Genomic DNA, 17,981 nt, shown 5'->3' with positions numbered 1-17,981 from the left:
ATTAGACTTCAAGCCCCCCAAGGAAGCCAAAGGAGAAAGTGTTTTCAATTCTCTTTGAGAAGTCTGATCTTCCACATTGCAGATCAAATAAATACAATATGGGCTAAACACATATCACTTTTATTTCTTACTTCCTCCTTCAATCCTCTACTAAATTCCCCAGGAATAATATCCTCAGTAAAGTCAGAACACCAAGGCTTGAGGCTTACTTAACTACCTATATGATCTTGAACAAGTCATTTAACTTCTCTGTGCCTCAATTTTCCCCTCTGTAAAATGGTGAGAATCACCCTTGTACAACAATGGTGTTACACTATGTATACTAAGCGTGTGTGTGGACAAATAGGGATCAGTCACTCTTACTCCATCTTTTCTGTGGGCTGAGTCACTCTTTCCTTTGAGGTGTGACTCTCCCAAAGCCATTCTTTTGGCTTTCTCTCATCCCACCAGGAAATGGCATTTCTTTCAAAATGGGCTGAGATCTAGTTAGATAACAACTTCAATGAAAGCTCAGCCAGCCATTGCTGCAGACTTCTTTACCTAGTTATAATGTTCTGTTGTCTCTCAATTGTAATCCTTGTCTGGGAGGAGGCTTCACCTTGTAATCCTAACACCTAGTGAAACTCCAGGAAGCTATTCTCTCTGCACTCTGCAAAGTTGCAAAAATACATCAATAACTTCTTTCAATTCGAAGCTTCCAGCTAGCAAGCATCCTCAGGCAAAAGCTGCAGCAGGTTTATATCATGCTCTCTTAGACTAGGTCTTTCCTGGTCAACCTGCTTAACACTGCATTCAAGCAACAGCCCACATCATTTAGTGTTGCTTTACTACATTTGCTGGCTTAAGAAAACAAAGTAAAGGTTTCCATGCAAAAGGAAAAATAAACTTTCCAGAAGTCAGGATTAGGCCTGACCACACCACAGGGAAACATCAGGTTCTGAATCTTAGATGGCCACTCACTTCTTGAGAGAGAGAAAGAGGAAAATTAATGGAAGGGAAGAAGGACAATTAAAAGATAGCAGCCCTAATCCACAGCCTGAACAAATTTCAGCAGGGCAAGATCTGACTGATGTGACTGGTGCATCAAAGTCCTCACACTAGCAATCTCCTGTATGCTCACTGGTAGCCAACCCTCACTATTTCCACCTCTCTTGCTCCTATATGTCCTCAAACTCTTGTTCCCACAATTCCAAAGGTGGGAGCAATGAGTTTCTCAATCAAATAAGAACTTGATGAAGTTCCCAAAACTCCTCAGAGAATCGAGGGGTAGGGGATAATGCTAGGCAATTTTTGCCCACCCTAGCATGCATCCATCTCTAGCATTATACTCTCTTCGGTAAGGCGTGGAGGAGGTAGGGCCAAGACACCTGTGCTACCTTCTTTATAGGGTAATTATGAGGAAAACATTTGGTAAACTTTAAGGTACTAGAGATATGAGTTATTATTTTGGTAATAAGAGTAAATAATAAAAAGAATGGACAACATGGAAGATGGGTTGGGCTTTAAAGGGATATTGTCCATGTTGTGTGTGTGTGTGTGTGTGTGTGTGTGTGTGTGTGTGTGTGTGTGTGTATGAGGGGCAGAAGTGAAGGATCAATAGCTAGACATGCCAGCCAGGGTGATACAGAGTAGGAAGTCTGTTTAATCTGAGAAAGCTACAGGAGTCATGATGATATGACAGGAATGCTGCCTAATCAGGTTCCAATGATGCTATTTATTGGTCTAGCACTCACAGCAGTGTGACAAAATTACTATTAAGGGTCTAAGATCAAGGTAGAATATATGAATGTGATGGAATACTATTGTATTGAGTAATGAAGATGACAATTCCAGGGAAACCTGGGAAGATTGGTATAAACTAATACAGAGTGAAATGAGCAGAAACAGAGGTTTTATAGAATAATAATATTGTAAAGACAAACAACTTTGAAAGGGAAACTGATTAATATGATGACCAAAAATAACCCAAGGTCTCATGATGAAATGATCTGCCTTCCTTCTGATGCACTCAGAGCTGATGATCTAAGAGAACAAATTGAAGAGTGCTTTTTTGACGTAGTTAAATATGGGAATTTGTTTTGCTTAAATATATGTTTGAAATGTGGATTTAATTTTTCTTGCTTTCTCAATGGAGGTAAGTGTGAAGGTCTCTTTTCATTTGAAAATAAAATAACATTTGATTAGAAAAATTAGCCAATTACATCTCTTTGTTTGCACTTAAGATAAAGCTTTCATCCCTTGTATTCTTTAAAAAATTATAAGCACCAGAGAGCAATAAGATGCTAGAAAGTTCCAGATCTGTAAATATCAACTTACTATCAGTTTCATAATTATTGAACAAACTGCCCCAAAGCACTTAAACCTATACATAACCTTTATTGATTATCATAAATCCTTCGAGTACGTTTGGTACTCTTGGCTTATTCATCTACTGTGTTCTGTAATTTCGGTAGCATCCAACACTTCATAATCCAGTTCAGAGTTTTCTTGGCAAAGATACTGGAGTAATCTGCCATTTCCTTTTCTAGCTCATTTTACAGAAGAAGAAACTGAGGCAAACAGGGTTAAGTTACTCACCCAGAGTCGCACAGAAGCTTTAAGTGTCTGAGGCCAGATTTGAGCTCATAAATATAAATCTTCCTGACTCCAGGCCCATGACTCTATCAATTGCAGCCTGCCCGTTCACATACTAGAGAGATATAAAAAAGACAAGTGATAATATTTGAGTATTTGATGCTCACATGGAAAGGTGTTCTCTATTTAAAACATACTAATAACATGTTAATGCCAAGAATAAGTCATAAAATACAGCATTTCTTAGGGACATGGTTTAAGGCCATTGTGATTCCATCTAGCCTAAAATTCATTATCATCTTTCTTAAGCAGAAGTATAACTTCCAAATTAAAGCACATGAACTAAAATTTATTAACTAACAGATATATGTGAATGAGGTCAAGTCATGTGGTTTCACTGAAAAACATATTAAACAGCTTCTCCATATGCTAAAATCTTTTTCCAATGACATCAAAATGTCTTTTCAGCTCCATAAGTGTAAAATTCTTAATGTATATTCAGGAAAGATAAAGACTAAAAGCTTTGAGCTTGAATCCAGAGGTCACACTGAACCACCAGAAAAAAGCAATATTTTGATCTCCTCCAAGTAAAACACATTAAGCATAATGATATCAAGGAGAAAGTTGTAGCTAAATATCTTGCATCTTACTAGAGACTGACCAATTTAAAGCAATTAAGTACTCTATAATAAAACAGCCTTAAATCGACTTTCTGAATTGTAAAATGAACTTTAACAGATTTAGTAAGTACTCTAACAAAAAGCTATACAATATTAACAAAACAGAAGTCCCATCAGCCTATGGCAGATTTGGAAGATTACATTTCCACTCCATGATAAATAAGTTAAAATCCTACAGAAATGCTTCTAAGTGGACATCACTTCCCTGAACAATAGTATAGGCTAATATTCTTGTGTTTTGGTTTTTCTTTCCTTTTTAAAAACTATTATTATTTATGGCATTAGATAATTTCCAATTACATGTAAATTCTTTACAATTATTCTTAAAAATTTTGAATTTCAAATTTTCTTCCTCCCTTGAGAAGGCAAGAAATTTTATTTCAATTATATATGTGAGATCATATGTGAGAAACATATTTCCTTACAACCATACTGCAAAAGAAAACAATAAAAATAAAGTAAAAAAAAGTATGCTTCAATCTGTTTTCAGAGTTCATCAGTTCTGTCTCTGAAGGTGGATAGTAGTTTTCATCATGGGTCCTCTGGAAATGTCTTGAATCACTGTCTTGATTAAAGTAGTTAAGTCTTTCAAAGTTACTCATCCTTACAATATTGCTGTTATTGTATACAACATTTTCTTGATTCTACACACCTCACTTTTCATTATTTCATGTAAATTTTCCCATGTTTTTTCTAAAATCAACTTGCTCATCACTAGCACAGTAGTATTACATCACAATCATACAATCACACTATCATAAACAACTTGTTTAGTCATTCCCCAATTGATTGGCATCCCCTCACTTTCTGATACTTTGCCATCATTAACAAAGCTGCTAGAGAGAGGAGTATGGAGACTGAATGCAGATCACAACACAGTATTTTCACCTTTGTTGTTGTTGTTTGCTTGCTTGCTTGCTTTTTTCTCTCATTTTTCTCCTTTTGAACTGATTTTTCTTATGTGGCATGATAAAAGCAGAAATACAATTAGAAGAATTGCACATATTTAGCTTATATTGGATTATTTACTGCATAGGGGAGGGGAGAAGGGAGGAGAGAAAAAAATCTGGCAGACACAAGGTTTTGCAAGAGTAAATGTTAAAAACTATCTTTGCATGTATTTTGAAAAATAAAAAGCTATTATAAAAAATAAAAAGTCACAATTCTGGCTTCAAAAAAGAGAGCTGTTATTAATATTTTTGCACAAATTGATCTCTTTCCTTTTTCTCTGATCTCTTTGGAATACACATCTAGTAGCAGGTCAAAGAGTATACAATTTCATAACCCTTTGGGTGTAATTCCAAATGGCTCCCCAGAATGGTTGGATTCATTCACAATTCCACCAATAGTGCATTAATGAACCAATTTTTTCACATCCCTTCCAGTATATCATTTTCCTTTTCTGTTAGATAGCTATTCTGATGGGAGTAAAGTGATATCTCAAATTGTTTTATTTGCATTACTCTAATCAGTCATTTAAAACATCTTTTCATGAGACAATTGAAAGCTTTGATTTCTTTTTGTGAAAACGGCCTGTTTATATCCTTTGATCATTTGTTAAGTGGGGAATGGTTCTTATTTTTTTATATGTTGGACAACATGATAATTGTGGAAATACAAATAGAAGAATTGCATGTTTAACATATTGGATTACTTGCTGTCTGAGGGGTAAAGGGAGGGAAAAATTGGAACACAGGGTTTTGCAAGGGTGAATGTTGAAAATTACCTATGAATATTTTGAAAATTAAAAAAAAAAACTTAAAATAACTAAAGGCTCAATTACCTATATATATTTTAAAATGTGACCATTCTCAGAGAAACTTACTGTGACCATTTTTTCTCAATTTCATGTTTTCTTTCTAATTTTTTCTGCATTAGTTTTGTTTGTACAAAAGCTTTTTAATTTCATATAATCAAAATCATCTATCTTAATTCTTCTATCGCCTTTTTCTCTTCTTTGGTCATAAATTCTTCCCTAAAAAACACACATCTAAGAGGTATAGTTTCTCAAGCTCCCCTAATTTACTTATATTGTCATCCTTTATGTCTAAATTATTTATCTATTTTGACCTTATCTCAGATGATTTGAGATGTTATTCTATGTCTAATTTCTGTCATTGATTTCCAGTCTTTCCAGGAATTTTTGTCAAATGTTGAGTCTTTGGGTGCATCAAATACTAGATTACTATGGTCTTTTACTATAGTATACCTAATCTATTCCACTGATGCACCATTCTATTTCTTATCCAGTGACAGATTATTCTCATGATTACTACTTTGCAATATAGTTTGAAATCTGAAACTTCTAGACTGCCTTCCTTAACAATTTTCCCCATTGATTCTCTTAATATTTTTTATCTTTTGTTCTTCCAGATGAATTTTATTACTGTTTTTTCTCACTCTATAAAATAATTCTTTGGTAGTTTGATTGGTATGACAATGAATAAGTAAATTAATTAAGGGAGAATTGTCATTTTTCTTATAATGGCTTGGCCTACCCGTGATCAATTAATATTTCTACAATTGTTTATATCTGTCTTTGTGCAAAAAGTGTCATGCAATTCTGTTCATATAATTGCTGGGTTAATTTTGTTAGGCAGACTCCTAAGCATTTTATATTGTCTACAATTATTCTGAATGGAATTTCTCTTTCCATTTCTTCCTGCTGAATTTTGTTATTTGTACATAGAAACGCTGATGGTTTACATGGATTTTTATTTTATGTCCTGCAACTTTGCTGGAGTCATTATTTCAACTTCTTTTTAAGTTGATTCTCTAAGTATACTATCAGATCATCTTGAAAGACTGATAATTTTGCTTCTTCACTGACTATTTTAATTAATTCAATTTCTTTTTCTTGTCTTACTGCAATAGCTAGCATTTCTAGTATACTACTGAATAATAATGGTGATAATGGGACATCCATGCTTCACTCCTGATCTTACTGGGAAAGTTTCAAGTTTATCTCCTTGGTTTTAAACAGATTCTATTTATTATGGTGTTTTTAAGAGGAATGAGTGATGAAGTTTTTGCTCTTCTAGGAATTCTCAAGTCCAATTTACTTTTTTTGAGGCTTTGCTTATAGGTATTTTGACTTCAGTGACTTCTGAGTTTGTGTCTTGATCTTCCCTGTCATCATAGCAGATTTTCATGATCAAGTTCTGTCTGACTGCCTGTCCATCTGTATGTCTTTCTTTCTCTCCCTCTATCCTTGCTGTGTGCTCAGTTTTCCATATTATTTCTTGTTTTGGAACTTTATGTTAATGTTGGGCTCTGTTCCTAGAGGCAGTTTGTCTCAAGTTTCAGGCTTTTCTCACTGCGGTTCTCAGAGCTAGCTCTGGGAATTTGGAAGTTGTTAGTGCTTCCTAGGTGGTATGATCCAGGAAGAGTTGGGTCATTGTTCTCCTTCCTGGTCTACACTCCAGTCCTTATCCAGGAAGGGACCCTGATCTCTTGGGATTGCAATGATACTGCTTCTCAGGGCCCTTCGTCTCTTGGGAATGGAAGCTATATTGTTCCACAGGGTCCTTGATCCCTTGGGAACATAAGTGATACTGTCCAGGATTTCTACTCCCTCTTGACTTAAAGTATTCCTTTCTGCCCTTGAACTGTGACCTGGAAGTGGGCATAGGCAATGGAGTTGCCAAACTGTGTCTAGTTCTGTGTCCAGGGATAACACAGGGGTACCTTATGATCTCTTTCTGACCAGAAAGAGCTCTCTAGGTTCTGTTACCATCTCTGACTTGAGAACTTGCAAAGCTGCTGCTACTTCTGTTGCTACCCACTAGTCCCACTATTAGTGTTTTTATCCATGTGGCATCCAGGCCAACCTCCTTCCTGATGTCACATATCTCTGTCTCTCTCTCTCCTTTCTGTCTCTCTCCTTCTGTCTCTCTCTGTGTGTCTCTGTCTCTGTCTCTTTCTGTGTCCCTTTCTGTGTGTCTCTCTCTCTTCTTTCTCCCCCTCTCTGTTTTCTCTCTCTCCTTCCCCCTCTTTTCCCTTTTCCTTTTTCCTTCTTTCTCTCTCTGTCTCTCAATCTCTCTGTTTCTCTGTGTGTGTCCCTCTCTCCTTCCCTCCCTCCCTCCCTCTCTGACTTCCTAAGTTGTCTTAGGCTAGAAGAATGTCTCACTCTAATATTCTACTGGCTCTGCCATTCCGGAATTCAATTTAAGGAATTAAAGTTGTTTGAAAGAAAGTGATGGGAGAGCTCAGCAAGTGCTCCTGTACTCTACTATCTTGGTTCTGGCCCCAGAGGTCCTAAAAGGTTCTTTTGAATAAGTCCCAGACCATGCCCCACTTTCTCAAGTTAAGACTTTCAAAGGCTAATCATAGCTTTCCTGATCTTCTTAATTTTGCCTGGGACAAACCCTGCCTAGTACTATTGCTTCTCGCAGGATTTCAACACCGTTCTGGGTAACTTCCAGGTTTCTTAACCTTGAAATGCAAAGGATTTAGGTTTAGAAGAGACTTTAGAAACCATAGAGTTCAAACTATTCAATTTAACAAGTGAAGAAACTGAGGCCTACAGAGGCATACTGACCTGTCCAGTGTCATTCAACTAATAACAGTCTGAGGTTTCAAACCCAGACCTGTCGATTCCAGAACTATCATTCTTTCTACTACATCAGGCTGTCTTCAATTAGTCAAAGGGTTGGTAGAGACAAGAGCTGCTTCTTTCCTACTATGTACTAGCCCACCAAAAACCAAGATATCTACATCACTTTCTACTTGTCCTGGGGAAGAAAGAGAAAGAGAAGGCCGGGCCAGCTGCAAGGCTCGCCAGCAAGGGGCTCACAAGCATGAGCAATGCAGAATGCTGCAGGTTTATGGTTTCTGGGCTGGAAAAGTCCGTTTATGAGCTGATAATAAGTTAAGAGCAGCTTAGCCATAAGCATTTTCCCAGGCAAGTTTGGTTAGGGCAGCTGTTGAAACAGTGACTGGGGTGAGGGGGGGTAGTAGTACACATATTGAAGACAATGCCCCAGGGAGTGCAGAAGGCAAGCCTCAGGAGCCAAGCTGAACCCTACAAATTTCAAGTGGGTGTGTAGGAAATGAGGATTTCAAATTTCACAGAATGTTAGAGCTAGAAAGGGACAGAATCACCAAATTTTGGGTCAACTAGTCTAATCTTATTTTATATATGGGAAAACTGAGGTTCCAAAAGAGAAAGTGACTTGCCTGGATTATAAAGTAATCAGCTGAGCCAAGATTTAAACCCCCATCTTCTTACTCTAAATTCAGAGCTTTTTTCATTCTACAATGGTCAGCAAAATCCGGGAGAGAGATCTGAGAGGCCTTGTGATACACTTGGTTACATGCAAATTTTTTTTTCTAATTAACTTAGCACAAACCAAACCTAATAAGCTATACAATGGCACCTCAACGAGCCTTCTGTTTTGGGCTCAATGCTGATGGTTTTTAAAAAGTTATCACATGGAAGGGAGGGGCTATTTCTTCTTAAAATCCCAGAATCTCAAAGGGATCCTTCTACAATGTTTCTGCTGAATGGATATCCAGCCTTAAAATCAAGAGAATTCTCTAGTGGAGGACCACCCCAGTAATTTGTACTTAACTCTGTGTTAATGACTTAGATGAAGGCATGGATGGTTTGTAGAACTTGTGGATTACACAAAATGAGAGGGATTGTTAACATGTTAGATGGTAAAATCAGAATTCAAAAAGGTCTCACCAGGCTCCAACAACAAGTGAATCTAATAAGTCTAAAGTGACTAGAAATCAAGAATAAAATAAGTCCTTCACTTGGGTCCAACAATTTATGATGTCAGTAAAGGACAGGGGAGGTCAAAGGGTTTTGAAATCAACCATTGTAACTTAATATTTCTTTTTTCTTTTTTTTTCTTTTTTTTTTCCCTGAGGCTGGGGTTAAGTGACTTGCCCAGGGTCACGCAGCTAGGAAGTGTTAAGTGTCTGAGACCAGATTTGAACTCGGGTCCTGCTGAATTCAAGGCTGGTGCTCTATCCACTGCACCACCTAGCTGCCCCTGTAACTTAATACTTCAATGGCACTATGATCTGGTCCTCATAGAGGGTAACATGGTTGTGCTGGAGTGAGCTCCAAGAGGCTCAGAAGAATCAATGTAAGTTTTCAGTGTAATTTTCACCTTGGAAGCAGACAAAGATTACAAATTAGGGTTGACTTATTGTTTTGTTGACTGGCTAGACTTAAAAAAGTGATGGAGAAAATGTTAATAGTACAGATTAAAGTGAAAAAGTGTCATGCGTGTATTTTTCTGCCGAGAGACCGTGTTAGATATTTACCTGGATGTAGATCACTAAAGTGATTTTTTGGTCTGGCTGTGATATTTCATATCTGTGACATTAACTCCTGGAAGGGAAAATGAGAGATTAAATGACCTCAGGGTCACATAGTCAATATGTACTCGAGACAAGATTTGAATTCAGAACATCCCGTCTCCAAGATCAGTTCTCTACTCCATAGTGTCCCTTAGAGCTATGGCAGGCTATATTTAAAAAGGTCCAGAATCCAGAATAAAGAAGGTGATAAGGTCCTATTCTATTCTGACAAGGTCCAATGACTTCTTGGGTATTATGCTCATCCCTGGGTGCCACATTTCAACAAGCACTTTTAAAATGAAGTGCACCCAAAGGAGGACAAAGGGACTATAGAGGTATTGTAGAGCAAAGAACTCTGAGGATGAATTGAAAGAACTGGGATAATTAACCTTGGAAAAGGAAGATTCAGTAGATGCCTTCAAATATTTGAAAGGTGATACAGGAGAGTGATTAGATTTATTCTGCTTGACTCAGAAGGCAGAACTAGGAGCAATAAGCGAAAGTTAGAAATACCAGGGTTTTTTTTTTGTTTTTTAGTTGTTTTTCAGTCCAACTCTCCATGAAAAATTTGAATTTTTCTTGGCAAAGATAGTGGCATGGTTTGCCATTTCTTTCTCCACCTCATTTTGCAAATGAGGAAGCTGAGGCAAACAGGGTGAAGTGACTTGCCCCGTGTCACACAGCTAGTAAGTGTCTGAGGCCAGATTTGAATTCAGGAAGGTAAGTCTTCCTGACTCTAGGACCAGTGCTCTACCCACTGCAATGCCACCTAGATGCCCCATACAAATTTGGTTAAGCCTAAATATAAGAAAAACTTACTAATTATAACTATATGAAAGGGAAACGGGCTACCTTGGTAGATAAAATTCCTCGTCACTAGAAGTCTTTCTCTAGAGGCTGTTTTTCAGGAATTTATAATTCTATACAGGTTGCATTAGATGACCCTCTGAGACTTCTTCCAACTCTAAAATTCAGGGATTTTCTTATTGTGAGATGGCATGACATATTGTAATAGATAGACTCTAGGGCTTGGAGTCAAGAAGATCTGAGTTCAAATCGTTCCTTGGATACATGAAAGTAATTTACCTTCTTTGTAGCTCTCCCTCCTTTCATGCAAAAATGAAAAACTTAATGGCCTTTCCAGCTCTAAATCTATCACCCACCTATCACAGCAACAGTTTAGTCACTGAATTACTAATTTATTTGATAATCGAGGATGTAGTTCATCTGGGCTTGATAATTTGAAATGAGGGCAGCTAGGGCTCTCTCTTCTCAATTCTCTTAAATGTGAGTTCTTTGCTAACTTCTTCTATTCTGTCCCTTACTGTCCCAACAAAGATCGTTTTCCTTGGGAAAAAAAAAACAGAAGGAAACTAAAAATTGAGTTATTCTGCCTTCTTTCTGGGGTTCTTTTGTACTTGATTCCCCAAGCAGTAGTCCTGTTCCTTTTTTGATCTTCCTCTTACCCCCAACACAGCTAAAATGGTCTTTTTTGTTGTTCTTCACTTTCTTCACTAGTCTCAGCTCATTTTAAGTGGTTGCTTTTCCTATTTATCTTCTATCATGCCCCTGCTTCCATCTTACCATCAGGACCTTAGAGATTTTCTGTACATGTATTTTAAAAATCTCAAATGGTCAATTTAATTTTTTCCCTTTTAAATTTAAAAACCCTTTATTGCATTATTTTAATTTTACTGCTTTTTGAGCTGTTTTGCCTATAACAACATAAAATCACATAAACCCACGCATGAAGTTTTTTCTTTTCTTTTCTTTTCTTTTTTGCCTAATTGGCATCTCTCCATAATACTGTAGCTCATAGGCTTATGAGCCTTTCAATTTGGATGGAAACTTAGAGATCATTCAGTTCCTCTCCCTTGTGTTATAGGGGAGGAAACCGAGGCCCAGAGAGGATAGGGGACTGGCTCAAGGTCAGTCCTGTAGTAAATGGCAGGTCTAGCATGTGAACCCATGTTTCCTGGCTTTAAGCCCATGGCTCCTTTCTCTGCATTGCCTTGCAATTGGACCATCTAACCCTTTCTCCATGTGGCTCCCTCATTTTCCACGATGGCAAGAAATTATTAAAATAACAAAAGGTATTGGCTCCCCCCACCAATTGCAAGTCAGCTCCAGGTCAAAAAGGCCATTGTCAAAGACAAAAGTAACTGTCCTGATCTTACTGGATGCCTTCCATCTTCATCCCCAGAGGAAATGGCCCCTAGAACAATTTTTCAAGATTTCATATATCTGCAGTGGAGACAACGCCTAATACATGGGTCAGCTCTAGCTTGAGAGACAGCAGAGCTAGTCACTTCCTCATTTTAAGCCTCTGTTTCCTCATCTGTGAAATGGTGACCACTGGTTGCAGAACTGGCGAGGAGTCTCAGATATCATCTCATTTGAGAAGAAATAAGGGTACAGAGACAAGAAGTGACATGGCCAAGGACAGTCATTTAGTAAGTGGAAGAGGCATGATTTAGTACAGGGGTTCTCAAACTATGGCCCGTGGGCCAGATGCGGCCCGCTGAGGATGTTTATGCGGCCAGCCTGGTTATGGCAAATGGGCTGAGGGGCAGAGACAGAGTGTGAGATTTTGTTTTTACTATAGTCCGGCCCTCCAACAGTCTGAGGGACAGTGAACTGGCCCCCTATTTCAAAAGTTTGAGGACCACTGATTTAGTATGTTGACTCCATTGTGTTGTGTCATGATAAGATTTACATTCCCTACCTTACATGGTGGTTGTGAGGAGACTATTTTAAAAAGCTATGAGTGTTAGAGAACTACTCTAATATGTTGTAATAATATTACAATAGCATGAGCTATTAATATTGGAATTCTATCCATCTTTCCAAATGTGATCCAGTTGGCTCATCACCTATCTATCCAATGCTGGATGGTTGGCTCATTGTTTGTCCATCAGAAGAATACTGGTAGACTCATTGCATCAGATGCTGGTCCAACTCCATGTCATTATCTAGGCAAAGACTATTCCTCACCCACTTTGTTTTCCCAGCATGGATGACTACGCTAATCCTTACTATTAAGTATAACACAAGCTCATCTCTTGAATATCAATGTTCTTCCAGTGATAGTCTATGGCTGGCGATCCAGGATATTATGGGGAAAGCACTACATCTAGAATCAGAGAGCCAGGGTTCAAATTCTGGCTTGGCCCTTTAGTGCCTGTGTGACTTTCTCAAAGCCACTTGACCTTTGGGCCTCAGTTTCCTCATTTGGAGAAAGGTAAAGGAAGAAGAAAACTAAATGACCTCCAAGATGCCTTCTAGCTCTGGATCTATGATCCAAAGGTCATGATCTCTGAAGAATCATAATTACAAGTGGCCCAAAGAAAACTAGAACATTGTTTTCAGTTCTGGGTGAAGGTCCCAAATAGTATATCACAGGAGTATCAAGTGAGAGAACTAGGATGTTTAGCCTGGAGCTGAATAGTGAGTACACATAGGTCACAAAATAACTACCATATGCACATGAGAAGCAGTAGATTTTATTAAGGACATGGATGGGATGTAGGAAAAAGAGGTAGGCTAGCCATGTAGTAAGAGTAAGAGATGACAATGGACAGCCAAAATGTCCAATGGGAGGATATTGATGGTTCGTGGCATCTATGAAATGCTGAAAGACCCAAAAGAAGGTCTCTGGCATGCTGAGTATAGCCTCTTTGGATGGTTTTGGGGAAAAATGGACAAGAATTACAGAGGGCAGAAAAATTTTGGGTAGTTGTGATTTATACTGATAGGTCCACCTTGTTAGGGTCCATTCAATGGTTATCTCAACATCTATTTGCTAATGTCTTTATCTTGACTAAAGTACCAACTAAAAGACAGAGATTATAGCAGAAGAGAATGACACCATAGTGCCTAGAAAATAGTAGTCAAGTAATAGAGGCTCGATTGGTTGGTTAACTGTTATCAGAGCATGAGAAGGTATAGGTAAGAATTGTGTTTCTATACATTTCCTCAAATGACCCTCCAGGCAATACTGTCAAGTAAGTAGGGCAGGTATCAGTATAATCATTTTACAAAAGAAGAGCACTATGTCCAGAGAAAGTTACGGACTTGCCCAATATCCCCCAGCCAATGTGTTTCAGGGCCCAGATGAGAATCTAACTCTGATGACTCCAGGCCTAGCACACTCTCTCCCACTGTCAGCCTATTTAATTTCAGATGGAGGCTCCCTGTACCTCTGAGACATCCTTACATATACCACCACTCAATTCTGGCTTCTTACCAGCTTGATAGGAGTCTGATGCTTGCCCCAGCCCAACGGCATCCTGACCACCCTCAGTGAATTGTGGATATTGGCCCCTGGGTGAGACAATGATGTCGCCCTATGTTGCCGGGAAGCCTGCTACCCAGAGCCAGCCCAGAGAAAATCTGTGGAGTCTGGGAAGGTCGAATTTAAGTGTCTCATCTCCCCTCTGAGCAGTCTGACTCTCCAGGACACTCTCCTATTTCCTAAACCTTGTTTTCAGCCATCAAGGAAAAATACTGCACAACTGAGGTACCATTCCCCACAGTCCCAGGGTTGGGAGGAAGGTGTTAGATTTTCATAAAAGATTCTGAAAGGCTGAAAGCCTTTGAGACTCAAAGGGGCGAAATGCTAATGATAGAAATTCAGGCATTGCCATAGGCCCACAGTTTAGGGACACAGGGGCTTTGGGAAAACTGACAGAATCATTGAGAGTTCAAGCTGAAAGGAACCTGGGAATATAAAGTATCAGTATTGGAAGGGACCTTAGGATTTAAAATATTAGATTTGGAAGAGGCTTTGAATCAAAGTCAGGGGTGGGGAATGGCGGGGGGGGAAAGGAATTGTTGTTTGTTCTTGATTTTCAAAGAGAACCCTGACATCAGCAAGGGGATCACCATGATTGGTAAGTGAATTGGATTGTAGTGAGGGAAGGCTGTGCAAAGTCACCAGCCTCACTTTTCCCTCCAGAGCCATCTGGGTCCAGTGGCCAGATAGAAATCAGGACGACTGGAAATAGCCCCGGATGTGGTGGGAGACTTTGGTCTTTTTAAGCTAAATTCTTTAACAGGTCTCAGTTTGATTGAGGCCACTGAGGGGAGAGGGGAAGATGGGAATCAGAACACAGAATGTCAGGGCCACTAGGAACCTCAGAACACAATGTGGGAGGTGACAAGAAACAAAGAGTATCAGGCTTCAAAGTGCAGAACACAGAATATTAGTATGGAAGGGATCCTTAGACTAGGGAGCACAAAATGTCAGAAGTGAAAAGAACCCAAGAACACAGAACACAGAATAGAATTTTAGAACTATAAGACGCCTTAGAGATCATCTCCTAGCTCAACCCACTTATTTTACAGATGAGTTAAAGGAGACCAAGAAAAAGAGAGCACCCTTCCTTGGAGGGTATCCAAGGAAGTATCCAAAAATTTAATACTTTCCAATTATGTCAGATTGGCACGGCTCACTGACCTTATTTCAGAGGAAATTGGGCACAGTGATTCTACTCCGTCCCTGGAGAATAGTACTGTAGTCAGAGAACATCAAGAGTACCATGGACAAAGTCAACTAGGCCAAGAGCACAGGTAGCCCAGGTAAAAGCCCTCGATTTGAATGACAAGGGCCAGGGATCAAATCCTGGCTCAATTACTTCCCACTTTTATTACTTTGGGAAAATTGTATCTTCTCACTAAGCCTTGGTGTCCCCTTCTACAAAATGGGGAGAAAAATATTTGCATTACCTACCTCCTAGGGTCATTGGGAGAATCAACTGAGATAATACCTATAAAACTCTTCCTATGTTGAAAGTATGAGAGAAACACCTACTAATGTGCTGCTTTTTTATGGTAGTGGTACTGGATGGGCACAACAAATTCAGTGAGCATTTATTAAGCAGCTACTTTGGGCAGAGCCCTTTGTCTGTACTAGGAATACAACAGTAGAAAACTATACGGTCTCTGTCCTCAAAGATCTTCCATTCTAGAGGGAGCAGAATCTGACAGATACATAAATAATTATCATACAAAGTAAGGTGCTCTGGGAGGAAAGTGAGTTCCAAGCAAAATATTCTAGTACAGTGGTGTAAATTCAAATAGAAACAGATGCTTGCTGGCAGCATACTGACTTAGAAACCATATATTAATATTATCTATTTTTACTGTCTTTTTATTTCCCAATTACACTCTAGAGTATCTGAGGAAAGACACTACACTTTCCAGTGTGAAGGATGAGAGAAGGCTTTAGGAAGGAAGGAGCCGCTGAAGGCTTTTGAGTTAGGGTTGAGAAACCTGAAGCAAGGCAGACAGTGGTGCAGGAAAGAGGCAACATTTGTGCAGCTGTTCACAGATGATAATTACCCACTGGGACGTGTTCTAGACACGGTGATTACTGTTTGGGTTGGTGGGGTGAGAGCTGGCCCCAGGTGTGTTTGTGATAAAGCAAGTACTGGGTGGTTATTGCCTGAGTAAATTGGAATAGAGTTGAGAGAGAGAAAATAGAACAGGGAGCAATTACTGAACATATGTGGGCTGGGGAAGAAACTACCAGGCAGTGAGTGTGAGCTGATCCTTGGGAGTAGAATATGAAGGAGCAAGTAGGAGGGAGATTGATCACTGGGTGCAAATTCCTGGAGCCAATATTGCCTTGAGTTGAACTGAAGTTGCATGAGAAGAACAGGTTCTAGGAAGAAGGCATTTTTTTGCCTGGGGAGCTTTCTGAAAAGCCCTAGGTCTTCCTGCCAATCCCCATAGAGCAGTTTCAGCATTTGGAGGACACTGAGGAACATCTTGGCAGATGTATGATAATCTGATTGATTCTGAGCCGCTGCATGGAGAAAGAGAACACGAGGAGGACCCAGTGGACTCGGGTATGATCTGCTTAGTGATAAATGTGAATGGGTCCATCTAGAACCGAGTCACAAATGACATGGCTGGGGCTGTTCTTTAAGAAGATTATTTTGGCCGCTGTCTAGAGGAAGGAGAAAATGGAGGGGGGGGAACCTGTTATAAGGTTATTGTCAAGGAAAGAGGTAATGAAGACCTGAATCAAGTGAAGAAAGGGGGACAGATGAGAAAGATGATACAAAGGGAGAACCAACAAGACTTACTTGTTAAATGAACGGCTAGGATGGGTGAGATGAAAGGAAGAGCCCAGGCTGACTCCAATCTTGCCAACTGGATGAATGAGAGGATGGTGGGACCCTTAAAAGAAAAAGAATTTAACTTGAATTCACCAGAATTTACCTGAATAACCTGAATTTTTACCAGAATTCAACAGTAAAATTCAATAAAATCCTTTTGCCTTCATAAACCCAAATTTATGCTTGACTTTTCCTTTTGAACAAGTAGTTTGGATGCCATGGAGGAATAGCCACAGCTTATTCTGCTCCCAATGCTCTCCCCAGCCTTCATCCAGACCTGAGGGTCTGAAATCTCAGCAGTTTGGGTCTTCCTGGTTCAGTCTAGTGTCCACAGCAGCTCTGCCTCTATCCAAGTCACCTGTTAGCTTCTACTTGCAAAACAGTCCTTGGGGTTTGGAAATACCATTTTAATAGGCCCCTTTTCATTTCCTGGCAGGCCCCTAGCTTCACTTCAAAGTTCATTTTCCTAGTGAGAGGATGGGGGTAGGGAATGTAGAAGTGGCTCCTGCTTTGCTCTGCTTCCACAGCCAGAGGGCTCTTTGCAGTGGGCCCAGAAAGAAAGTAGGGAAAGCAGGCATGCTGAGGCCCAATCTGCCATCCCTCCTGCCAGGCCTAAGGGAGGGAGACAACATAGCAATACTAACTCCTGAACAGAGACTTGGGATTTGGAGGTGAAAGAGACAGACATTGGAGTGATCGTGCAGCCAAAGAGAAAGAACTAGAGCTCACTGCCTTCACTTCCTCTGTCTCATTCTCTGACCCTTTACAATCTGCCTCCTACTTCATTCTTCACAGAAGTCACTCTACAAAATTTTCAGAGAGCTCTTAAATCGCCACACTCAGTTCCAATCCTTCACCCATCTGCTGACCATCCTTTCCTTCTGGATACTCTTTCCTCTCTCCCAGCTATCCATCTGGATCCTCCTTCTCAAATGAACTTACTAGTTCATCATCTACATCCCATCTCTAATTACAGGTATCCCCCAACATTTTGTTTCTCTACTCTCTAGGTAACCTCACAAGCTCCCTTGACTTTAACTATTGTTTCTGTGCAAATGATTTACAGGTATCCGTATCCACCCCAGCCTCTCCCACAAACAACTGGCCCCTGTCACCAAACGGGATTGGAGACTGGATCCAATTGGATATTTCAATCTGCTTAAACTCAACATATCTGAAAGTGAACTCATTCTTTCCTCCTAAACCCTCCCTTCTTCCAAACTTGCCCATTCCTATCAAAGGCACACCATCCTTCCAGCATCTCACGTTCATAACCTCAACATTATGC

The 17,981-nt window shown here is 39.5% G+C and overlaps 1 long non-coding RNA gene across 1 annotated transcript; it reads right to left on the bottom strand.

Moving 5' to 3' along the window:
* Nucleotides 1-2,620: 2,620 nt before the first annotated feature.
* LOC141549119 (uncharacterized) lies at nt 2,621-16,701 on the bottom strand. Its single transcript, XR_012484228.1, has 3 exons — nt 16,661-16,701; nt 9,534-9,600; nt 2,621-2,689 (listed from the first exon to the last, which is right to left on the bottom strand). It is a non-coding gene; the product is annotated as an uncharacterized LOC141549119 (long non-coding RNA).
* Between the last annotated feature and the right edge of the window lie 1,280 nt (nt 16,702-17,981).

The sequence above is a fragment of the Sminthopsis crassicaudata genome, chromosome X (assembly GCF_048593235.1).
Source record: "Sminthopsis crassicaudata isolate SCR6 chromosome X, ASM4859323v1, whole genome shotgun sequence".
Classification (NCBI taxonomy): domain Eukaryota; kingdom Metazoa; phylum Chordata; class Mammalia; order Dasyuromorphia; family Dasyuridae; genus Sminthopsis; species Sminthopsis crassicaudata.
This window is presented reverse-complemented; position numbering and strand designations above follow the sequence as displayed.